Genomic DNA, 25,318 nt, shown 5'->3' with positions numbered 1-25,318 from the left:
CAAGGGGTCACAAAGAGCAACTAACAAACACACAGGGCCCAATAACACCTCTGGTATTAGGCAAAGAAGAGCCACTGTCTCTAAAGAAAGTTTGGATTCTGAAGGTGATGCTAAGCCCAGTAAGGAAAAGTGGTGCAGTCGGCACATTGTTTAGAAGGCAACCAGGAAGCTCTATTTCATTGCAGGGAAAATGAATCAGAAGTAATGCAAGCGATGAGAAAGCTTTGAAACTGGTTCACGCCAGTGGAAAACAGAAACTGAACTAGCACTTCACTGATGGGGAGAGAGAGAAAGGAAGAGTCAGAGAAAAGCAATTTCCAACCACAGGGTAATATAACCCCCACGGTATCTGTTTCTTCCAGACCAGGCTGCAGAACTAAAGCATATAAATAATAGATGAAGGATATATTGATGATGCAAGTTAATAAGAATATTTTAATACTGTGCTTAAATGAAAACTCCAGGGTTGGAGAAGCGATTCAGAGTGAGTATGATTAGAGGTCCATCTGTAGCGTCCTGGTTCTCTGGTTGTTTCTTAGAGGTGGTTCCAGTGATGGTGTCGGGGATATGTGATAACAGAGTATTCATTACATATCAGGCATTGGAAATACAAAGTTATTTGTTTTTTTATTTTTTGGCTGCACTGGGTCTTCATTGCTCTACACGGGCTTTCTCTAGTTGCAGTGAGCAAGGGCTACTCTCTAGCTGCGGCGTGAGGGCTTCTCATTGTGGTGGGTTCTCGTGTTGCCGAGCACAGGCTCTAGGGCACATCTGCTTCAGTAGTTGTAGCAAGGGCTCAGTTGCTCTGCTGCATGTGGGATCTTCCCAGACCAGGGATTGAACCTGTGCCCCTTGCATTGGCAAGTGGACTCTTAACCACTGGACCACCAGGGACGTGTATCGTATAGTCCCAGGAGTATATCATACAGTGCAGAGGCTCTGTTATTGCTTAGCTCTATTTTGTATACTTGTGATACATCAAGAAATAAATAGAAAAACCCTGCCTTCTTCAAGTAGATATGGGTATGCGTCATCCTTCTTCCTATACAACTTGTGCAGTCCTCCTGTTTCACTTGTGCCAAATAGCCTAACACAGGTACCAAGTTTCCTGAGTGCTACGATAGAGAAATGAGTATCTGACCCTTGATAGCAGCAAGAGGAGGTCTGGACATTGCCCTGCGCAATTATAATCCTTGCTTTTAGAACTCACGAGTTGTCACCCTGTCCCATGCAGGGTAGCAGCTCTCCATGGGCATAGCAGCTTGAGCTCTGACAGCATGGGGAGGAGTAGGAGAGCCAAGGCTGGGGCTGGCACTGCACGCAGGAGGTGCCCCCTACCCAGATGCCAGAGATCCATAGGATGTGTACTTCTGAGCTCACCAACCGAGACATCTTGTTTTTGTTCACTCAGCGAGTTATCATTGATATGCCATCCAGGTAAGCAGTTTAGGATATTAATAACCACCTCATTACACGGTCATCAATAGAAGCCATAAAAACAAAGTCATCAAAGAGGAATCTTGCATGAACTGAACAGATATGAGAGGGGGAAGCCGGCTGCTGGCTCAGAAAATGAACTTCATGAACTCAAACTCTGGTCAATAGCTTTATATAACTAAGAACAGAACTTACAGGTTCTCCAAGAGTTTATCTCGTTCTGCAGGATGACTCATATTGACCAAGTGCATGATTGAAATTGAGTGCCTATTTATTCAGTTTCACGAGGAGACTAGAGCTGTCTAAATAATCAGTTCATTCTCTCACGCTGGGAAAAGCCATTTGGGAGACCAAGGCATGAAAAATTAAATGGCGAGAGCTGAGCTAACGTGAATGGAGCGTGTGTGAAGCACTGGGTGCTAGACGTTTTATTTATCCCATCACATTTCATTCAAATAAAGAATCTGAGATAAACTACCAGAAGCTTATGGAGTTTCAGTACTTTCCCCAGAGCTGGGGTATAGCAGAGCCAGAGCTTGAACCTACTTCTGTCTGTCCAGAAAGGTATTCTCTCAGCACTCCACTCCTGGCAAGTTAATATCTTCGTGGAATTAATGAAACTTGATGTTGTATTTTATTGTAGGATATTTTCTTATGGAGTGAGGGACAGAAATGCACTGTGATGAGAACGTGACGTCTGAGGTGAGCCTCCTGTGTTTCTATCTTGCTTCTGCTTCCTGCGTGGTTGATATTGAGCAGATTTGGTTTGGCTCCGTCAGTAAGTCATGTGCAACTCTTTGCAACCCCACGAACTGCAGCCCACCAGGCTCCTCTGTCCATGGGATTTCCCAGGCAAGAATACTGGAGTGGGTTGCCATTTCCTCCTCCAGAGGATCTTCACAACCCAGGGATTTCCTGCAGGTGGATTCTTTACCACTGGGCCACCTGGGAAGCCCTTGAGCAAATTACATGAGTTCAATTCTCTGCAAAGTCATCTTTAACTATAGAAATGAGGGAAATGACAGTCAAGTGCCTAGCATGTAGAAATTGCTCAATAAATACTAATTATTATTTCACTTTATACCCCAATTAATTGTCCACTGTTTTTATAGCTATGTTAATGCAAACTAATTTTGTTGAATAAAATAAGCCTTCCTCCAGATAGTCACGATACTTTGGGCTTTTTGTCCACTTCTTTTTGTTGTTTCTTTTTCTCAAGATTTTACACACACTGTGTCGTGGAGAAGGCAATGGCACCCACTCCAGTACTCTTGCCTGGAAAATCCCATGGAAGGAGGAGCCTGGTGGGCTGCAGTCCATGCGGTTGCTAAGAGTCGGACACGACTGAGCAACTTCACTTTTACTTTTCACTTGCATGCATTGGAGAAGAAAATGGCAACCCACTCTAGTGTTCTTGCCTGGAGAATCCCAGGGACAGAGGAGCCTGGTAGGAGACCATCTATGGGGTTGCACAGAGTCGGACACAACTGAAGTGACTTAGCAGCAGTGTCATTCAGACAGCATGATTCTACTACAATTCCATACTGTGAGTTTAACTTTCTAGAATTTTGCTCTGATCCAGGCTATCTTGAGTGGATGAGACTGTTTCCAACATCTCTTGGAGGAGCCAGAGAGTCCAGTCACAATCCAGGACAGTCCACCTCTCACTGTTACTGGTTACACCATAAAAGTGACTTCACAGGCCTCAGACTTGGGTGGACATTATCACAAGCAGAAAGTTAGACATGGAAAGTTAGATGTGTAAGGACTTTTTGATCCTCCCTTGAGGGATCAAGACCCTGAGGTTCCTACAGAAGCGACAGGCCATTTACTGACAACTTGATCCAGGGTCAGCATTCAACAGACATGGTCTGATTGGGCACACACAGCAGCCTTGTGTGATAAGCCACACAGGCATTGTCCACACCATCCCAGGAGACAAACTTTGTATCTCCATGTTTAAAATCCATTACCTCCAGGATAGAATTCATTCTCCAAACTAGATCCATGGACTGGCCTCTGCTGGTTTTCCCCAGCCCATCACTCATGACTTCTCTGCCTTATGACTTGTAGTGCAACCACGTGGAATTACTGGTAGGCACCCCCACTGCCGCATCTACCTGATAATCCCTGCAACTCATCTGCCCACGCGCTATTTCTCAACTCCGCACTCACTTCCTCTGCTTTGTAATGCTCTTCTAGATGTTTATTTTTAGATTAGCCTTTTTTTTTTTTTTAGCTAATAGACTATTTTAGAACAGTTCTACATTTATTAAATAAATCAATAGATTTACTGATAAATTAAGCTGATGCTATAGAGTTCCCATGTTTTCTCTCTCCCCTGCACAAATTACTTCTATTAACTGTTTGAATTACTGTGGTATAGTTGTTACAATTAAAGAATGAGTACTGATACATTTGTACTGACTAAAGACCGTATCTTACATGAAAGTGCACTCTGCGTTGTACAGTGAAAATATGTTTGGATAAATATATCGTGTCATGAACCTACCATCAGTACAGCATCATAGAGAATAGTTTAATTGCCCCGAAAATCTCTGCTTCATCTGTTCACCCTTCTCCTTCCTCTGAACTCCTGGAGACTACCATTCTTTATACATTCTTTGTGGTTTGCTTGTCTGAATGTTATGTGATTAAAATAAGACACTATTTAGCCCCTTTCACTTCAGTTCAGTTCAGTTCAGTCACTCAGTCGTGTCCAACTCTTTGCAACCCCATGAACCACAGCACGCCAGGCCTCCCTGTCCATCCCCAACTCCTGGAGTCCACCCAAACCCATGTCCATCGAGTCAGTGATGCCATCCAACCATCTCATCCTCTGCCATCCCCTTCTCCTCCTGCCCTCAATCCTTCCCAGCATCAGGGTCTTTTCCAATGAGTCAGCTCTTCCCATCAGGTGGCCAAAGTATTGGAGTTTCAGCTTCAACATCAGTCCTTCCAATGAACACCCAGGACTGATCTCCTTTCAGATGGACTGGTTGGATCTCTTTGCAGTCCAAGGGACTCTCAAGAGTCTTCTTCAGCACCACAGTTCAAAAGCATCAATTCTTTGGCCCTCAGCTTTCTTTATAGTCCAACTCTCACATCCATACGTGACCACTGGAAAAACCATAGCCTTGACTAGACAGACCTTTGTTGACAAAGCAATGTCTCTGCTTTTTAATATTCTGTCTAGGTTGGTCATAGCTTCCCTTTTACTTAGCAGCAGGCATTTTCCCATGTCTTCTCATGGCATGATGGCTCATTCCTTTTGTCACTTAGGGATGCACTGTATGGGTGTACCACAGCTTGCTTATCTATTCATCTTCTGAAGGACATCTTGGTTGTCTGCTCCCCCATCTCTGGGATTCTCCAGGCAGGAACACTGGAGTGGGTTGCCATTTCCTTCTCCAATGCATGAAAGTGAAAAGTGAAAGTGAAGCCACTCATGTCTGACTCTTAGCGACCCCATGGACTGCAGCCTACCAGGCTCCTCCGTCCATGGGATTTTCCAGGCAAGAGTACTGGAGTGGGTTGCCATTGCCTTCTCCCAAATGAAACTGATTTAAACCTCTCTGTGTAGGTTTTTGTGTGGACCTAAGCATTCAAGTCATTTGAAAAAATAACTAGGAGCACCACTGCTGACTCATAAGACTCTGTTTAGCTGAGTAAAAAACTGCCCACCAGTCTTCCAAAATGGCTGTACCATTCTGCATTTCCACCAACAATGAAGGAAAGTTCCTTTTGTTCTGCATCCCTGTCATCATTGGTATTGTTAGTTCTTTAGATTTTAGCCATTCAAATGTTTGTAGTGGTATATTTTCATTTCACTTTATAATTCTCTAATGACCTATGATATTTACCATCTTTTTTATATGCTTATTTGCCATCTCTATATCATCTTTGGTAAAGTGTCTGTTCAGCTCGTTTGCCAATTTTGCCAAAACTTGGGTGTTTATTTTTGAGTTTTAAGAGTTCTTTGTACATTTTAAATGCAAGTTGTGTATCAGATACATGCTTCACAAATATTTTCTCCCAAACCGTGGCTTGGTTTTTAATTCTCTTAATGAGTCTTCCTTTTTGGAACTTTGATAATTTTCAGGTATGAAATTAAAATGCTATTCTAAAGGAAGGCAAGAGGACATGCCGTGTTCTTCTCTGCAATTTACTTTCTCTTTTTCATTCCCCCAAAGTGGCTGTACTAGGAATCTATCTCCCACTCCTGCTTTAAATTCAAATCAGTGTCACCTCCTTCCAGAAGCTACCACAATACGCTGTTTCCTCCAAGGCATAAGACAGTAATGGATCCCTGCCTTGCTATTCTATGCTTCTCTAAACCTTATGAGTCATCCTCCCGTCCCCCACCCCCTACTTCCTCCCTCTCCTTGAGATCACCCATTATATTATGGCATTCCGTTCATGACTCAGTTTTTCCCTCCTGCAATGAAAGATGCCTCTTGGCAGGTTGTTTTTCTTGTTCGGTTTTGACCATTACTGTCTGATACATTATGAGCACACAGTGAAGGGCTTGGCCAATATTGTTGAATACATGAATTTGTTTAAAATATTGAATGTACTAAATAAGCTCCTGAAAAAACTCAGAATAAAAGGGTAGGCATTCAGCAGACCACTTTAAGACTCATTCACGGATTTCAATTTTCCTCTCAGAGTGACACAAATTAATAAAATATACAAAAGGATAGTGTATTAACATACCTAATCTGAAATTTATCTTTCATATGCAAATGAAACATTTGGAATTTTGACCAGGCACTAGATCACAAATAAATCTCAACAAGTTTGAAATAACCAAGATACAGCTCATAGGCTCTGACCACAATGAATTAAATCAAACAGCATTAATAAAAATATAAAGAGACAAAATAACCTATAGAGATAAAACAAAACAAAGTTGCTGCTGCTGCTGCTAAGTCGCTTCAGTGGTGTCCGACTCTGTGTTACTCACAACCAAATGACTTAGAAGTCTACACAATATTCACACTTATGCTAATCATAAGGTAAAGAAACTGAAAGTTAACCAGTATTTCTTTTTTAGAATAAACTTATGAAGATAGTGTATGGTCAATCACCTACCTCATAAAATCTTGTAAATAACATTTTCCTCTTGTTACATTTGTAAGAAGATTTGGAACATCTCAGAAGGGTTTCAAACTTTATTTCTTAGAGCCCACAGGAGGAGCAGCAGCAAACAGGTCCCCAGGAGTGATTTTGCCAGTGAGGATGATCCAGGCTCCATGAAAGTAGACCCCTAACGCCCAACTTTAACATCGAAGGCAGGGACTGCTGCGTATTTTCAAGTCTAAAGGTAATACAGGACTTCATCATTGCTTGGTTCAGTGACTCAATGAGATTATCAAAAACTAGTGTATTTTTTTTCTCTCCTCACATTGCTGTGAACTCTGTGACTTTGTTCTTAGCTTCAGAGAAAGTCCGCTACAATAATTCCATGGGTCACTCCAAGGGGAGAAGGGAGAGCGTCTCATATCAGGTTTCTCTCCTGGAAGGAAGGAAACGGGGCCCTAGAAGCCTCCCTCAGCTCTTGCTACGTGAACTCGTCAGCTCCCTGGAGACAGCATGGGGTGAATCTCCAGCAGGGCACTTTGCTGTTAGCACAGGCTGAGTCATTGCTGGGCAGGGTACCTACAAATCACTTGCAAGTATGTGAGTTAGTGAGGTGATGTGCAGGTTTCATGTGAAAAAAAATTAAAAGTTCTGTTGGAAAAAATATTTCAGTTAGGAGACCACTGGCTTTAATGATCTCAAAGGTTATTCTCACTAATCCGTCTGCAGTGCCTGACTCGACACCCCCAGGCTTGTACGAGACAATACATTTAAGGCTCCATCTGAGGGCTGGTGCTCGATCAATAGTGGTGGATCCTCAATTTGCTTCTAGGTTCCCACTGGTTCAATTGTAAACCTTATGTAACCCCCGTGCCCTTACTTCTTGGGTTCTTGGCGAAAGAGATGTATCACTCAGAATGAACTGCTTGAATCAGATGCCCCAAAGGAAAACAGCTTGTAAAAATTCAGCTACTTTACTGTGATTAGAGTGTAGGGCGGAGGGAAGGGTAATGAGATCAAACTGTTCCTGAATGAATTATTTTGGTCAAAACGCACCACGTCACATTCAACCTAAATCATCCCTAAGGATTCTTTACACAATCGCTTCTGCCAAGTGTACAGTGATTCTTAGAATTCAGAATGAGTCATTATTAAATTCTGTGGACACTAGGCAGATGAGCTGTAACAGAAGTATGCAATATAAAATGTTAAGGCCCGTGAAGTTTTTATTATGTCAAACATACTACATATCACCCTCTGTAGATATGTGCTTCAGTTCAGTTCGGTTCAGTCGCTCAGTCGTGTGCAACTCTTTGTGACCCCATGGACCACAGGACACCAGGCCTCCCTGTCCATCACCAACTCCCAGAGTTCACCCAAACTCATGTCCATTGAGTTGGTGATGCCATCCAACCATCTCATCCTCTGTCATCCCCTTCTCCTCCTGCCTTCAATCTTTCCAAGCATCAGGGTCTTTTCAAATGAGTCAGCTCTTCGCATGAGGTGGCCAAAGCATTGGAGTTTCAGCTTCACCATCAGTCCTTCCAATGAACACTCAGGACTGATCTCCTTTAGGATGGACTGGTTGGATCTCCTTGCAGTCCAAGTGACTTGCAAAAGTCTTCTTCAACACCACAGTTAAAAGGCATCAATTCTTCTGCGCTCAGCTCTCCTTATAGTCCAGCTCTCACATCCATACATGACTACTGGAAAAACCATAGCCTTGATGAGACAGACCTCTGTTGGCAAAGTTTTTTAATATGTTTTTTAATATGTTTTTAATATGTTTAATATGATGTGTAGTTTGGTCGTAACTTTCCTTCCAAGGAGTAAGCATCTTCATTTCATGGCTGCAGTCACCATCTGCAGTGATTTTGGAGCCCCAAAAAATAAAGTCAGCCACTGTTTCCACTGTCTCCTCATCTATTTGCCATGAAGTGATGGGACCAGATGCCATGATCTTAGTTTTCTGAATGTTGAGCTTTAAGTCAACTTTTTCCCTCTCCTCTTTCACTTTCATCAAGAGGCTCTTCAGTTCTTCTTCACTTTCTGCCATAAGGGTGTTATCATCTGCATATATGAAGTTATTGATATTTCTCCCCGCAATCTTGATTCCAGCTTGTGCTTCCTCCAGCCCAGCATTTCTCATGATGTACTCTGCATATAAGTTAAATAAGCAAGGTGACAATATACAGCCTTGATGTACTCCTTTTCCTATTTGGAACCAGTCTGTTATTCCATGTCCAGTTCTAACTGTGGCCTCCTGACCTGCATACAGATTTCTCAAGAGGCAGATCAGGTAGTCTGGTATTCCCATCTCTTTCAGAATTTTCCGCAGTTTATTGTCATCCACACAGTCAAAGGCTTTGGCATAGTCAATAAAGCAGAAATAGATGTTTTTCTGGAACTCTCTTGCTTTTTTGATGATCCAGCAGATGTTGAAATCTCAAAGTAGATCTCTGTAATTACTCATCTTTACAAGAATACATTTTGAGTAAGGATAGATACAGTCAGGGATTCCCTGATGGCTCAAGTGGTAAAGAACCCACCTGCATTGCAGGAGACACAGAAGACATGGTTAAATCCCTGAGTCAGGAAGATCCCCTGGAGAAGGGCATAGCAACCTGCTCCAGTGATCTTGCTGAGAAAAATCCCAAAGACAGAGGAGCCTGGTGGGCCACAGCCTGTGGGGTTGCAACAAGTCAGACATGACAGAAGCGACTGAGCACACATACACAGCCACAGTCCATCCAAAAGGAGGAGGACGGAAGACGGCAGCTCACAAAAAAGAAACCTGAACTATGCAAGTAACCGTGCATCATCGAGATTCGCTTCCCATCCTTGTTCCCTCACTGGTTCTCAGCAATACAGCGAAGGCCACATGACTGTCTAGCCTAAGTACCAGGAGGGCTAGAGGGACGCACAGGGCAGTCACCAGGAGGCGAGGCTCTGGTGAATGGTCCGGTGTGGAATTTGCCGTAGAGTGTCCAGCAGTCAAAACATCTGGTGGGCACTGTTCTTTGGGCTTGTGGTTTCCAAGGTGATCAGTGCTGTGTCTGGAGGTTGGAGCCATGGACTCTGTGGTGCTGTGAATGGGTGCTGTGTTCACGAACCACGTTGGGGCTGGTATTTGATGGATGTCTTCTAAAACCAGAACACTAAATACACGTATACCCTTCTCTTTACTGGGAATCTAAGTTTGTCCCGTGTGCTCCACAGATGCACTCAGTCCATCCCCAAATCTCCCGAGAGAATAATGGATTCCCACGCCTGCATCCTGTTCTGACCAGGATTCAGGCTACAGTATGAGGACAAGCCCTCATAATATTAATATTCCCTCCATGGTAGGATGAAGGAGTGAGCGAGTGAAGTTGCTCAGTCGTGTCTGACTCTTTGCGACCCCATGGACTGTAGCCTGCCAGGCTCCCCCATCCGTGGAATTTTCCAGACAAGGACACTGGAGTGGGCTGCCATTTCCTCCTCCAGGGGATCTTCCCCACCCAGGGATCGAACCTGGGTCTCCCTCAATGCAGGCAGACTCCTTACCATCTGAGCCACCTATGTTCACGGCACATCAGCTCTGTTTGGTGTTGGCTTTCAAGAGCAGGAAGCAACATTTCCTGGGTGGTTGTAGGGGGCTCTTCCTTTGAGTCTTGTATCCTTAAACATGTATGTGGTCTGTCTTAGGAGGACTCCAGGGCCACCGTGGTAGCGCAGGAAAGGTTTGCAGAGCCCTCTCCCAGCTGCTACGTCCTCTGGGTCCTCAGTTCTACCTTCCAAGTCTCCTGGAGAATTAAAACACCAATAAAAGCAAATTAAAAATAAAATTCATGATCAATGGTGTTATACAAAACCACAAGAATGTTAAACTAATTTCTCACAAGAAGTTGTTAAATTTAAATTCCATGAGTAGATTTCTTTTATTAACGTGATGTACATGATAGGAATTGAAGGATGCCAGATTTTAATATTTTTGAACCATTAGAGCATATTTGAAAGGTATTTCTCCAGCAGCGGTAGACATTTTAGAACTCAGAGAATTTATTCTGAGTCAAAAAGACCATGTAACATCATCAAATGCTATCAACTCAGTGAGGCCAGGGTCACACACCAACTCCACAAATTAAAGTCTTCCCTGTGAAATTGAAGTGATATTCTTTGCCCTTTCAATGTGTCATGTGAAGGATGAACCCCCTTCCTCAGGTCTGTAAGTGAGCCACAGGTGTTGCAAATGCAAGATTTCTTATTAAGAGAAGCTGCTCAACTACTGAGACCTGTTCGGAATCTGCCTCCCCACCTCCATCTCCACATGGACCTGGTGCTGGAAGCCAGATGCTCTGAGCTTCTAGAAGGCCCCCTTCCACCTGTAGCAGAGGAGGGTGAGGAGCACGCCCAGCCCAGCCTGTGTCGTTACTGCTGATCGCGGGGAAGCGCAGCGGGTATATAAGGGCAAGCCCGCCGCTGCTGATCAGGGTTGGGTTGCTGAGCCAGGCTCTGCCCCAGGGGTTGGGTTTGCTTTGAATGGGTTTCTGGGGAGGTTGGGGCTGGTGGGCTGGTGGGCTGGAAGGATTTTGTTTTTCTTCAGGGCAAAGTCCCCACTTTTTCTTCTCTCTCTGGCACTGTCCTCCCTGAGCGCGGTCTCACTGCGTCTCTCCTGCTCGCCCCTCTCACTCTGGCAGCTGAGGGGGCCTGCCTCCGGCCTCTCTAAGGGGCCTGGCGCTTTGGAGGGCCTGAGCCGGCCTCCTCACAGGGATAAGCCTCTTTTCTTCTGAAGCCCCCCTTCCTCCCCAACCCTTTATTCTTCAGCAAAACGACCTTGAAAAGTGCCTGTACTCAGGCCAGCAGGCGGGGGTGACGCTTTAGGTTGCTTTATAGAAAATGAAGTGGAGAGAGGACCCCGTCCCTTTGAGCCTTCTAGGGCAGCAGGGGGCCGGGGAAGTAAAGTGGGGGGTGGCGGGTGTGGAGAGGGTACAGCAGGCTGCCCCAGACAGTGTGAGACAAGCGTTCGGGGAGGCCTGGGGAGGATGCTCTGGCCAGGCTGTGTCTCTGTCCTTAGAGAAGCAGACAGGGCTCTGTGCTAAGTCGCTCAGTTGCGTCTGACTCTGAGACCCCGTGGACTGTACTCCGCAGGCCCCTCTGTCCATGGGATGCTCCAGGCAAGAATACTGGAGTGGGTTGCCATGCCCTCCTCCAGGGGATCTCTCTGACCCAGGGATCGAACCTGTGTCTGTCTACCTGCATTGGCAAGTGGGTTCTTCACCACTAGAGCCGCCTGGGGAGCTGGAAGCCGGGCTGGGCTGTCCCTAAATCTATAGACCCAGACGGAAAATGCTATCGCCGTCTCCTTAAGCCAGAAGACACTGCCTCACTCTCTTCCTTCTCCATAAAACAAGATGCCGCTTGCCATCCCGGCACGCAGTTGTTAGCTGTCTCTCTAAGTGTTGCCTGGTGTAGGTGAATGAACGGCTCAGGCCTGCACCTTTAACCTTTTGAAGAGTCTCGTGTTAGACCCAGGGAGGAGGAGGCCTTAGCCATCAGAGTGACAGCCAGCTGGCCGTGAGAGCTAAATGGGCTCTTGGGGCAGCTTCAAGATCCTTCGAGATCAGTGGTCCTTCACTCAGAACAGGTGTCTTGAGTCGCTCCTTACCAAAGAGTGCAGGTCCTACGTATGGGGCAGGTGATGAGGGCCACCTGCAGGCATGCGGGTGGCATCTCGTTTGCTCTTCCCTCAAACTCTTCGCAACAAAAACCCTCTACAAAGCACTAAACAGAACGGCAACCGTACTCACTTCAGTCAGCCTAGGACCTGAAGTCCGACAGTCCCACTGTGAAGCTCACTTTCATGTTAGAGTTGGCCAGCATTTCCTCTAGTGGCTTTTAGTAATGCTCACTACTCCTGTAAGACAGTGTGGTGTGAACTGCCCTTGGGGCAACTGCATGTTAGGTGAGGACACAGATTCTCCCTGATGCCCCTCTTACCTCCAAGGGTGAGCGGCTGTCCCCAAGGCCACAGGGAAGCTGGGAGAGGCTGCCTGCTGATGGAGGGAGGGAGGGGCCCAGGGTCATCTGGGCAGAGGGGGCAAGGCTCCCCGGTGGACCTGAGCTGGCGAACTGTAACGTCGTCACAGCGGGCTTGGGGACAGGGTAAACGAACTTGGGTTTGGCACTTCTGACGATCCTAAGTCATTGCAGTCCAGAGAGTCTGGGGGCCTGTCCTGGGTCAGTTGGCCTGAAACGTCCTTGGTTCCTGTCCCCTTTCTGTCTCACAACAGTGATTGTCATAGGGAGCCATGGACCTCTCGGAGCCTGGAGGTGACCTAGGATTATCCTGCGGGCTCCACAATCACGGGAGAAAAAGCCAAGGGGTGGGAAAGGACAGAGGGGTGCAGTGATGGACACGGGCGATGCTTCCTGTGGGCCCCGCAGAGGCGAGCTGCCTGCGGGGGCCGCCTCCACTAGCTCTTCGCCTGCTGGACTGGTTCTGTTGCCAGAATCTTGGCTCTGTCTACCGATGCCAGAGAGAGAGGTGGAGACTGAGTTTGTGGAGGAAATAGACAAGAGCAGCTTTATTTTTGCCAGTCCAAGGGAAACGCACAGCAGGCTAGTGCCTCCAGAACATGCCGCCTCTTTGGGGAATAGGGAGAGGTTTTATATCCTCTTGAAGGTTTTGCATTTCTTTTGAGAAGTTTCCAAATGGCCACAGCCGGCCTCGGGCAACTCAGCAAGCAGGTCTGGTGTCCCTGAAATTATTGGCCCATGACCTTCTTTCTGAAATGCAGAATTCTACACAAGAGGGGAGAAGAATGCTAGATGCAGAGTGTAATCTACATGGAGTCAGAGTGATTAGCTTTCCGAAGGACGAGTCTAGCTACAAGCGTGTGTTAGGAACAGCTAAACAGTAACCAGGGTTGTTTAACTCCTGTAGGTCTGTTTGGCTGGTATGTGCCATAAGGCTGTTCACTCATTTCATTTTGCTGCCACAGTCCTGGCGGTCAATGCCACCATGTCCACACCTTGTTCCTCTGGCGCCCAGCTTGCGTGACTGCTCAGCGCCTTTATTCAGACACTAGCCTGGCGAAGGAAGAACTGACCACTTTTCAGACTAGCTGTCTGTTTTCAAGGAGAACAGGACCCTCAGGACAACCTCTGAGACAGGTTAAATCCATGAATTCATGTACCTTAAAATTTATTTCCTAAGAGTCTGAAAGGATCTGCATGAACGTGGCTTGGTCTTGGACGTGTGTTGGCGGGAGGACAGGGGTCCTAAAATGACCCCAAGGCCCAAGACGCTCTGGACCCTTCTTCATGATGGACGTGCCAGAGGGAGAAGCATGGAGGGACTGAGCCAGGATGATAACTGGCTGAGGGTGAGTCCTGGGGAGCCAGGGGTGACCCCAGCATTGTAGGCTTCTCACTGGGGACCTTCTGGGTGCCGACTCACCACCATTTTAACGTGAAAAACTCAGTATGGGGCCACAATAGCTGTAAGCCGCTGACATTTTTATTCCCAAAACCTAATAGAATTTTCTTGACCACTTATAGCCCTTCACATAGGGGCTTCCCCTGACATCCTTTTTGGTGGCAGATGGTAGCTGGCATACAGTCCTGGAGGTCCTGGTCCAGCTTTTCTGACTCTAGACTTTATAAAAGTGGTCCCTCTGCATTTTGGACCTGAATGACCCAAGTACACTCTTCAGGGCTCCCTGGGCGTATCTCCTCCCGTGCTGGGAGGTCTACACCTAAGAAACCTCTTCTACTCACTGTGGTGTCCTTTTGTGGAACTTCCTTCCTTCTCTGGCATCTGCCAAACATATCCCTAGATTTTTCTGGAAGGCTTCATGATGCTGCAAATAGGAGTAACTAAAATATTAATACCCCTGAAGGGTAGCCTTTCAGGGAAGCTCCTGGTAAACAGCCTGAGCCCTAAAATCAGTGAGGGATGGCTTCAAGGTCTCCCTGTCACTAGGGTGTGTCTTTCTTGCCCTGAGGATGGTCATCTATGTCCGGTTCTATGCTCAGCAAGAAATCCTGCATGAGCCACACACTGACCTACAGATCCAAGGCAGCACAAGCAGCCATGTGACAGGAGGGCTTAGAACTGTGACTTCGGGCTCTTTACATGGTGTCCTGTAGCTAACCTACAGTCTAAAGGTAGACTCTGACGACAGTCTCCCATACTTTCCGTCAGCTGCCTGATGTGAAAATCTGTTCTCAAGGTTATTTGCCCATAAAAATGAAGCAAAATGCAGGGAGTGAACTGGCGGCATCGACCACCTTTTATCAGCTCTGCTTTCATTGGTCGTCTCGGTCCCTCATGGGTGACTCTCCCCCTCTGTGGTGCCTGTTGACGTGGTGCCAACTGCCCCTCGCGAGCTCATGTTGCCCTCTGACCTCCACTTCTAGTGGGACTTTGATATCTGGGTCATATGTTCGAATTCAAGTCTAGAGAGCCCAAATTCAAGTCTTAGTTGAGTGGCCAGTGGGAGTAACTGGCAGGTGTCTGAATCTACTATATTCCTCTGTCCCTAGTCCTTGAAAATGGCAGTTGGAAGAAGTGATATTAGGTGTCTTCCTTTCCTATACTTAAGATGAACCAAATAAACTCTGAATCCAAGCCCAAGGATGAGATGAGCCCTTTCCATTCATCCTAGAAAGTCACCTTGCCTTATGTTAACAGGCAGATCCTGTCTACCCTGTAATACGCTCTCTTGTCAACTTGCATTAAGTCTACTCAGAAAATCTGTGGTGTCTCCACTCAAAACTGTCTCTACCCATCTTGTGATCACAAAGGGTTAGGCAAATTCGTATTTGTATTAAAGATACAGGGAACTGAGGTCAGCAGTCCAACCTCGCTCCTCAATTCTGTTAACACTCAGGGGTGTGTTAGCAGGCAGAGAATGAGGGACAGACAGATGAGGTTGGTAACGGGGTACCAGGATGGTTACAAGTGTAAATCCCTGTGTGTTTAAAAAAAACAAACCATGTGCTGTTGGGTATGGAGTCACTTTCATTCACATTACCGTTTTTAATTTTCTTATCAAATTATAGTTGCTATACAACATTGTTACAGGTGTACAATATACTGATAGCCTGATGGTTATACTTTATAGCTACTATAAAATATTGGCTATATGGTGGGGAAAGTAGGGGCTACTTGCTTCTGAGGAAGTGTGGAGAAGGGAACAACATCCTGGGTGTTGGTAGGATGTATCTTGAGGGATAATCTTTTCTGGAAACATCTACCCTGCCATCTTAATTCCAAATCCTAAGAATTCTTCCTAAAACTCCACTCAGTTGCTTCTCCCAGCAGTACCACAAGGTTTCTCAGGGAACGTTCCTGAACATTGTGTGTCTGGAATTGAGCCTCACAACTGAGCTTCAGTTTTACAAATCTGTCTTCAGATTATTCCAGGAAGTGATTTGGAGGGACCTATATTTGTGGACTTCTTATCCCTCCGTTTAAGCGTAACCACCATCTCCTGCGTCTTTCCAAACCAAGGGAATGACTCCTATCTCTTCATATTTGCCCCAGTTCTCAATGCCAAGAGCCTGGCCACCTGGGAGTCCTATCCAAAGGAGGAGGTTCTCTAGAAGTGGACGAGGACTGGGTGTTCTCCTGTGCCCTGTGTTGGGCCTGGTGGCAGATGAGAGCCCAGGAGATCCCCAGAACCTGCCTGGCTATGTCACAGTGGTTTAGAAGCCAAGCTTTTTATATCAAGTCCTGGCTTCTGGTGACACTCGGTATACTTTTAGGAATTGGTTGATGGGGGTTGAATGTGATGGATCTGGATCAGGATGTGGGGCTTACAGCAGACGTCATTTAAAGTAAAATGCAAATAGTTCTCACTGAAGGCAAAAGTTAATGTAGATCTTAGTTTGGGGAAACTGCTATTATATCATCTGTCTTACCTTCTTCCTGCTGAGACCACAGCCGCATGCAGGTTAGCCCTCTCCTCTGCTGCGTCCCACATTCCCTATGCTACTTCTCTGTCTTTTTTTCTCTTGATACCACCTCGCTGATGGCATCTCCTGCTTTGATTACATTCACTAAGTTAATCTGTGAGTTAGCCAGGATTCAAGAGGCTTTCTGCTAACAATCTCTAGGACAGTGGTGGTGACAGGTTAAAGGGATGTGAGGTGTTAAACTACTGCAGAGCTCTAGAAACTAGACCAGATCTACACACACACGGATACAAACACACCCTCTAGGAGGAAACGTCTTGACAACTTGTGGCTGCCATCGGTGCAAGTGCAGCTGAACACTTAACGCTATGAAGTTGCAGGGCCAACAGCCCTCAGGGGCAGTACAGAGGCCTGCTGGGTTTCGTGTCCACAGCAAGATTAGAAAAGGATGTGACTTCCACAAGGCCAGGGTTTTCAGTAGTCGCTTACATTCCTTTTTCTATTCATGTAAGATTTCAGGCTGTCTGTTAGCTTTTTCATAAGGAGAAGCTGGAAATCGAGATAATAGTTTAAAACAAAAGGACCCTGCAGTGTGAGATGGAATCTGGCTTTGATATGAAACTTGTCTTGATGTCTAAATCCTACATTACTAGACCTCCAGCTGTCTCTTCCTCCAGGCAGTTCACGCAAGGATCTCTGGTACCACCAAAAGCCTAACAACTCACTAGGGCATCTATGGTAACTGCCTTGAATGTCTTTTTAAAAATTTGAATCTCTGAAATCTAGACAAACTGAGAGTGGTCAAGTAGGGAATAGTGTGTGCCTAGCCTGTAGCTTAATCATAAAAGAAGCTTTACAAAATGAAACTTTCAGAAGGTCCTTGCCATCCATGATAACACTGATTGAAGACCCCAAGGATGGGATAGAATGGGACTTCCCTGGTGGGCCCGTGGTTGACTCCTCACTTCCACTGCAGAGTCTAGAGGTTTGATCCCCAATCAGGGAGCTAAGATCTCACATGCTGTGGGGGGGGGGGGGAGATTTTAAGGTATTCTACCTGCCACAGAGCTGGTGTCTGCCAAAATTGGCAGGTGGCAATTTTAAGAGAAAAATGGAAGAAGAACCTCTAGAAAGTACAGAGGGTCAATAACTCCTGACATTTATCCAGGAACAAATGCAAAGGTTTTGATTACATTTCTCAGACAACCCAGAATTAGGGTAACACTCAGTTCACGGAGTCAGCTTTATGTATGAATCTGAGAACAATTTTGAATTTACAAAGACTTGCACCAATGGAAAGTCACATATCTTGATAATCCAGGCTGTATCTTTCCAAGTTCACACTTAAAGAAGGGAGGAGACAGATAAAGACCACCAAGAGACTTAGACAACTTACACTTCATAAAGACACGAGGAAAGATCATGGGTAAACATGCGTGCTCATATGTACAAAGCTGCTACAACTATGGAAAGAGTCAGTTTCACAAACTGAGGGATTTCATAGAGTCGCTATTATACCTTCGTCTGCTATTTTCTGCATGTTTTAAATGCTCCAAGACTTAAAGATTCCAGCACCCTATGGGCTTGACCTTTGAGCTAGCCATTGCTAGATGAAGATCAGGCCATCGCCAGGTCCAGTGCTCACGGCTAGGACACAAGCATGCTCCTGGACTCCCAACAGCCCAGATGTGGAGCATCCTCTTCTGTACACCAACCGACCTTTGGGTTCAACTTCTGATCCTGCCCAAAGGCACACCTGTGTTGGGTGAGTTTTCAGATCTACACTTGCCATGTTCAGATCTGGCATCATGGAGATGGCAGGGAGGGGATCCTGTGTCCTCAGAATGCTCTGGTTCATTCAGACTCCAAGGAGGACATCCACTGCCTGGTACCCGTGGCGGGCTGCAGAGGCCGTCCGAGCTTTGGCGACCATCAGGGAAGCAGAGAGGGTGCCACCCACAGGACGGAGGAACCCCTCTCTGGGCTTCCAGGGGATGGCAGCTCTTGCCTTTGTCTTGGTTCAACATGATGGCTATCCTAGCTCCTTTGTCAGACTGGCTCTGCCTCCTTGGAAAGAAGTCCTATGAGGGTGGAGGAGAGAAGCTGAGGCCTTTCTCCTGAGCTCTGCAATGTGTCCAGAGGAGCCTGACATTCTTCATTGCAGAGGGTCTCGTAAAATCCTCTTCTTGCTCTTTGTCATGCAGAAGAGGTGATGCCCCTTCCTGGGGCTTCGTGGTGGAGAGGAGCTCCCATCTAAGGGGCTTAACTTAGGTTTCTGCCGACTCTGGGGCTGTCAGGGCTGTAGCTCTTTGGCACACGGTGCTTGTCACGTGTGTCGAAGCTACAGGATTGTCCCCTTCCTCTGCCCCCTCCCCTCTACAAGGACAACCTGGGGCCGCTCATCCCACCTCTGTCTAGTGTGTGGAATGTTCCTGGCTGACTCAAATGCTGCCCCCACTGCTGAGGATGGTCAGAGTCAGGCTCGAAGGGAGTCTTGGGGGTGGGCAGTGAGCCCAGGCCACTGTGCTCCTTGCCATTTCCAAGTCATGGACCCCAGAGGAGAGATGGGAGGGGGGTCCTCCCTGGGTCACACTATTGTCAGGGACCTCGTAAATGTCCTTGGAGGGTGAGTTCTCTCCTACAGTCTGGATGGGCTGGACCTTCCTGTGACTGGCCCCCAAAGCCCCCAGAGGAACTTGAGGACCAAAGTGTGGGGGGAGAAAAGAGCTCTGCTGAGCAAATGATTGGATGCTCCTGAGAAGATGGTGGGACAGAAGGGGGGGCCTCTGGGGACAGTGGACGGGGAGCTTTGGTCCAGGGGAACAGTTGGCTGAGGCCTGGGACCGGGGCCTCCTGAGGTACTCAGGGCCCACCTCTAGATGCCCACCTCTCACCTGGATTCTGAGGTGTGCCTGCCTGTCTAGCCTGTTCTTCCCTGACAGCAATACCAGGAAACTGGTCCTTGAAGGCTTGGAGAGGATACTGGTGTTTGTGATGGGGTGACAATGTCTGCTTTCCCCTGGCTGCTTTTTGTAAGCATTCCTGAGCCCAAGCTTGAGGCCATTCTTGTGGATGCAACTGCTCTTTCCTTAGGAATTGGCACTAGGCTCTGCTTTTGAGGTCTTGCTTGTCTCTGAAACCAGGGATCACTCGCATCCACCTGCCGGCAGGGCTGCTCAGCGGCCCAGGTCCCCTATCCCTATGTCTGTTCGTAACTCGCCCTCAGTAAACGTATCACTTTTCCGTCTCTCCTGTTTTGCTCCTTGTCCTCTGTGAGCACCTTCCTTCCTCTAATTCTGGCTCTGAGGCTGCTGGGCTGTCTGTCGGGGCTCAGTGCTCCTGTCTTCCAGGTTGCACAGTCTTCAGCTGCCCGCCAGGCCCTGGGGGAGCTGCAGGCCACGCCCACTGCCCTCCCTAAAGGCACTGTGGTCGAGCCACTGTTGCTTTGGGGTGTCTCTGGGGCAGCTCTTCGCCTCTGAGACAGATGGTGATGGGATCGGTGGACTTGTGGCTCCTCTGCATGTGGTTCAGGAGTCGGACAGAGGACTCCATCTCCATGAGGGCACTGCACGAGACGCAGGACACACCAGGCCTTCCCTCTCCAGGCTCACCCACGAGAGACCAAAGCCAGAGCCCCACTTCGTGTTTACCTTGTGAAAGAGTAGGAATGTCTCTCTCGTACTCCAGGCTTGGAAGGTTCGAAGATATTTCTGAACTTCAGACCATCGAGTCACTTGAGCCAGGAAAAACCCCAGGGCCACTTCAACAAACATTTATTTTGGTCTTAAGTGAAGCATGCCTATTCTTGTTGTCACTAAAGAAGCGTTTACCGAACTAGAAATTACTTCTATTAGCATGAGCCTGTTTTGAGTGTCACTGAGTTTTCATAACTTTGAGTCAAATTGACATAAGTTTGAGGTATACAAAATCATGATTTGTGTACACTGATCACCATTCAAGTAACAAGGGTGTCTTTCCTTGTGATGAGAACTGAAGGTTTGCTCTGTCTGACTTCTAGATATACAGCATGGCAGCTCTAGTAATAGAGGACTTGATGTCCCCTTGATTATATCTGGAAGTGTGTCATGGCCCTGCCTTTCACCCAGCCTTTCCCATTTTCTTCCCCTCTGGCAAATACCAATTTTCTCTGAGTTTGCTTTTATTTTGTGAGAACCCTTGAGTGATGAGGGTCTGAGAGCATTGGTCCATATGTCAAAGTCCAAATCTGCTTCTCTTTAAAAGATAAACCAACATAGATGCCAGATGCTGCAGAGGAGTTTTCAGCCTCATCCTGGTCCTTGTGTCCTTGAAACCCAGACGGGCAGTGATGTTCAGAGTTGTCCATGGCTAGATATCCAGGGAGTCATGGGTCGACCTAGATCGTGGTATCTCAAATGAACAGACTTTTCAAAGCACAAGTTTAAGAGAATGTCATAAAACAAGTGTCAAGAGTAAAGCTGAGTTCTCTTAATGAAACATAAACTGTATATACTAAACTAGAAGTGTTGTGATGTGGCAGTGGGTTGGCAAAACTCTTTAGTACAGGGGAAACTGGCCTTCTTGATTCAGGCACCAAAGGCTTTTTTTTTTTAAACACTTAGGACTTCGGGCACCTCAGTAGCCTGTGGTTTGGGAGGAAATGAGTTTGAGAGGAACCCCTCTGCAAAACCAGGTTGCCCAAGAAAAAGGGAAGGGGGGACCTGTAGGAACAGATACCTCACTAAGTGGCACTGACTTCAGTGAAGTGACTTCTTGGACTGGCTGCTCTACCCTTGTTCACTACAGAGGTGTGGGTGGCAGACGCTAGGCAGCTCAGGCATCAGCTAAGAGGCTGGCACAGGTGCAAGAAAGCCAGGGGTGACACATCTGGGGTAACAGGACTTCCCAGGCCTGGAGAGACGAACGTCTCTTCTAATAGTGACCCATTAAGAATACAGGAAGCCATAAAGAAGGATTTACTGTAGAGCACATGGACCTTGTATTCCGTATCTTGTTACAACCTATACTGAATAAGAATCTGAAGCTGTACACCTGAAACTAACACTGTAAGTCAACCATAGTTTACAAACAAGTTGCAGAAAGAGGACAGGGAGTGATGCTGCCTTTACAAGGACGGTGGGAGGAAGGGTAGTCGCATCTGAAGTCAGAGGATGGTACGGCCTGAGGTGAGTGGTGACTGTCTCCAGGATAAAATCCACACGCTGGATCCCAAGCCAGCATTGGGCCCCCCAAGCTGCCAGTATGGACCCATCCAGAGAGCTGAGAAATCCAAGGTGTTGAAGTATAGGGGCAAGAATCTTTTGCAGAGATGGGATCTCAAATTAAGGGCTGGTGTGAACTGAAACACGGTGCTCAACGCTCAGTGAGAGCGTGAAGGCGGCGAGGGGCCCCTCCAGAGCTGCACGCTGCTCCAGGAGGCCCGTCCATGCCCTCGGCTTGACTGTCCTTGGACCTCACTCTGTACACTCCTGGCCCAATATTGATCTCCCCCTTCCCGACTCGGGTAGTCTTGGCCTGCCAACCGGCATCAGCTTCTAGACGCATGGCCATTTGCTCAAGGCAGCAAGCCAGGACCCACGTCCACCACCTCCCTCTCAGAACCCATGGCAGGTTTAGAACTGTGCATAGAGAATATTCCCTTAAAGACCCATTACCCAGGACCAAGATGACCGTTATCCCACCAGTGCTGTGATGTCCATAAATGCAAAGAGGGCTGTTTGAAACAGACTTCTGTACTAGACAGATTTCTGTGGAGAAACATCTGGACCTAAAATGTACTGTGTCCTTGAACCCCCAGAAACTTGGATAGGGACCAAGGGAGCATCCTGTTAGACACTGTATCTGTTTGGCATTTCATACTCCTCTCTGAACTGGCTTACGATCCCCGCAAAAGAGGCCGGATGATAGTGTCCTGGTCTGAAGTGAACCCCCTGGAGCAAGGCTGAGTGGTGAGGGATGGCACCTCGTCTGGTTCCATGTGGGGCTAGATACAAGCCGGCCTGTGGCTAGAGATGGCTGGGGCTAATCGTAAGGCTGAGAAAGGCCACTGGCCCTGAGAATAGGGCACAGTGCCGAGGGCGGATGTGCACGTGTGGGTCAGGCCCTGAGAATAGGGCACAGTGCCGAGGGCGGATGTGCACGTGTGGGTCAGGCCCTGAGAATAGGGCACAGTGCCGAGGGCGGATGTGCACGTGTGGGTCAGGCCCTGAGAATAGGGCACAGTGCCGAGGGCGGATGTGCACGTGTGGGTCAGGCCCTGAGAATAGGGCACAGTGCCGAGGGCGGATGTGCACGTGTGGGTCAGGCCCTGAGAATAGGGCACAGTGCCGAGGGCGGATGTGCACGTGTGGGTCAGGCCCTGAGAATAGGGCACAGTGCCGAGGGCGGATGTGCACGTGTGGGTCAGGCCCTGAGAATAGGGCACAGTGCCGAGGGCGGATGTGCACGTGTGGGTCAGGCCCTGAGAATAGGGCACAGTGCCGAGGGCGGATGTGCACGTGTGGGTCAGGCCCTGAGAATAGGGCACAGTGCCGAGGGCGGATGTGCACGTGTGGGTCAGGCCCTGAGAATAGGGCACAGTGCCGAGGGCGGATGTGCACGTGTGGGTCAGGCCCTGAGAATAGGGCACAGTGCCGAGGGCGTGTGTGCACGTGTGGGTCAGGCCCTGAGAATAGGGCACAGTGCCGAGGGCGTATGTGCACGTGTGGGTCAGGCCTGAAGGCAGAAAGTACCAGGTCTAGAAATGGTGCAGTCTCTGATCTTAGCAGGCTTGCTTCCTTTTCTAGAAGCCTGTTCTGTCATCCTTCCCGGTCAACTTCAGGAGCGTTGAAGTGACTTTTCATCCTAGTCAGGTTGTGTAGACCACACTCTTCCTGGTTCTCATGTAAAATAAAAAAATGAACTGGCTTCTAAACGTATGTAAACTTCTCTGTAAAACCCTCAGACCTTGTCTCTGCTCTGTGATCTGCACTGGCTGCCTCCGATCTTCCTCGATTGTTCGAGGACGCCCGAGGACAAGTCGAGTGGGAGGGAAGAGGTCACTGCACATCCACACGGAGCCTGACCTTTCTGACTTCATGGACTCGACAAGCTGGGCACCACAGGGGGACCACCTTGTGCCCGCAGTGAAGGAATGCTTGCTCTCCAGAGTGATGTCTGATGTTCTGGAGGCTGATCCAACCACTTCCTTCAAACGAGGAAACCGGAGTTATGGAAAATGGTGGTCTAGAGGGCTGGTTCAGAATTTTTCTTAACATTTAGCCTCTGGTGAATCATTAGAAACCAGGTTTGATGCAGACTTATCATGGTGTTTGTGTCAGGAAGGGAGTCTTTGAGTAGGAGGATTGGAGGTGCTGGTGCCCAGAAGGTAAGGGAACTGCTCTCACCTTAGTCTCTTTTCTGGGATAGCAAACCCCATCACTGGAGGGTGGGCGTGTTGGGGAGGGGGCTTTGTGACATCCAGGACACAAGCTGGAGTGTGAATCAGACATGGCTGAGGTTTTCCTTGCTGTGCTGGATGTTCGGCACCTCTGTTACAGCATTGTAACCAGAGGGTCACCCAGGTCCTTGTCACTGTGGGAAAAAACTGTCCTACTGGCTCTATGGACTTTGACACTGCAGCTTGCATGAGCCATGTCTCATTACCTAAAGCCCTCAGCTCCTGCATGCATCGACTTAGCCCAGGGCACACCTGTTTTGGAATAAGTGCAGGTGATGCATTAATGATGCCTTAAATGATTACATTTCCTCTTAGCTTCGCAGACTTTTGAGTTATAGAATCTTTCCATGGAGAAGCCTGTGAGCTTTTGCTCCTGGCTTCAGATGGTAAAGCATCTGCCTGCAATGCAGGAGACCCGGGTTTGATCCCTGGGTCGGGAAGAGCCCCTGGAGAAGGAAATGGCAACCCACTCCAGTACTCTTGCCTGGAAAATTCCATAGACAGAGGAGCCTTGTAGGCTACAGTCCATGGGGTCACAAAGAGTTGGACACGACTGAGTGACTTCACTCACTCACTTATTTTCAAAAACTATTAACGTTGACTAGAATGTTTTATTCATGGGAGTCCTGGTTTCTCTGCAAGACTGATGGAATGACTTGTTCTCACCTAGGTCCTATCTCACCATGTAATAAAAGGAATGGGATGTGAGGGTGGGAATCACGGAGGGCTTAACAAGGTCTCGTTTTCCAGAAGGGATGTGGGTGAGTCACTCATTGGATGTCTGAATGATGGGGGTGAATTTTAACTTAAAGCTGTGACAACTAGGATGGCTGAGGATGGAGCTCGGGTTTCCATGACGATGGAGGTCCTGGCTGGCAGCAGACACTTCTTTCTCCAATAGTGACCCTGGCCAGTTGTAGCTCCCTGAATGGTCCAGAGAGGGCAGCCAGGCCTGGTCTCCAGGCTGCCTTATTTCCTGGGATCTCAGTGCTTAGCAGACACATCAGAGACAAGCAGAATAGAACTCTGAGAAGGAGCACAACTGAAGTCCGGAGGAAAATCTCTGCACATAAATAAGAACAAGATGCCTTCCGTCAGTCTTCTACAAACTGGGGCTCATGTAACTTCAGGCCATCAGCACAAGTCCATAGAATGTTTTCTTAAACTGAGATCCTCAGGAGTGAGGGAGGAGCCAGCTTCCCAGAGAGCAAGACTACATCACAAACAGAAACAGCTGCAGAGGAAGGATGCTTGCAACAACGTCTCTGGACAAATCAAATGTTTGTCCACTGTGGTCATGTTAAGAGTTGGGGTGTCGAATCTGTTCAGTCACTAAGTGATGTCTGACTTTGTAGCCAGCCCCACGAACTAGAGCACTTCAGGCTCCTCTGTCCTCCACTCCACCATCTCCTAGAGTTTCCTCAAGTTCACGTCCATCGAGTCGGTGATGCCATCTAG

The 25,318-nt window shown here is 47.7% G+C and overlaps 1 long non-coding RNA gene across 1 annotated transcript in view; it reads left to right on the top strand.

Moving 5' to 3' along the window:
- Nucleotides 1-7,316, top strand: part of LOC132342153 (uncharacterized) — a 54,332-nt gene extending 47,016 nt beyond the window's left edge. The window contains exons 2-3 of the long non-coding RNA XR_009490401.1: nucleotides 2,081-2,139; nucleotides 6,623-7,316. This is a non-coding gene — a long non-coding RNA (uncharacterized lncRNA). The remainder of the gene's footprint in view (nucleotides 1-2,080; nucleotides 2,140-6,622) is intronic.
- The last annotated feature ends 18,002 nt before the right edge of the window (nucleotides 7,317-25,318 follow it).

This window comes from Bos taurus, chromosome 14 (genome assembly GCF_002263795.3).
Source record: "Bos taurus isolate L1 Dominette 01449 registration number 42190680 breed Hereford chromosome 14, ARS-UCD2.0, whole genome shotgun sequence".
Classification (NCBI taxonomy): Eukaryota; Metazoa; Chordata; class Mammalia; order Artiodactyla; family Bovidae; genus Bos; species Bos taurus.
This window is presented reverse-complemented; position numbering and strand designations above follow the sequence as displayed.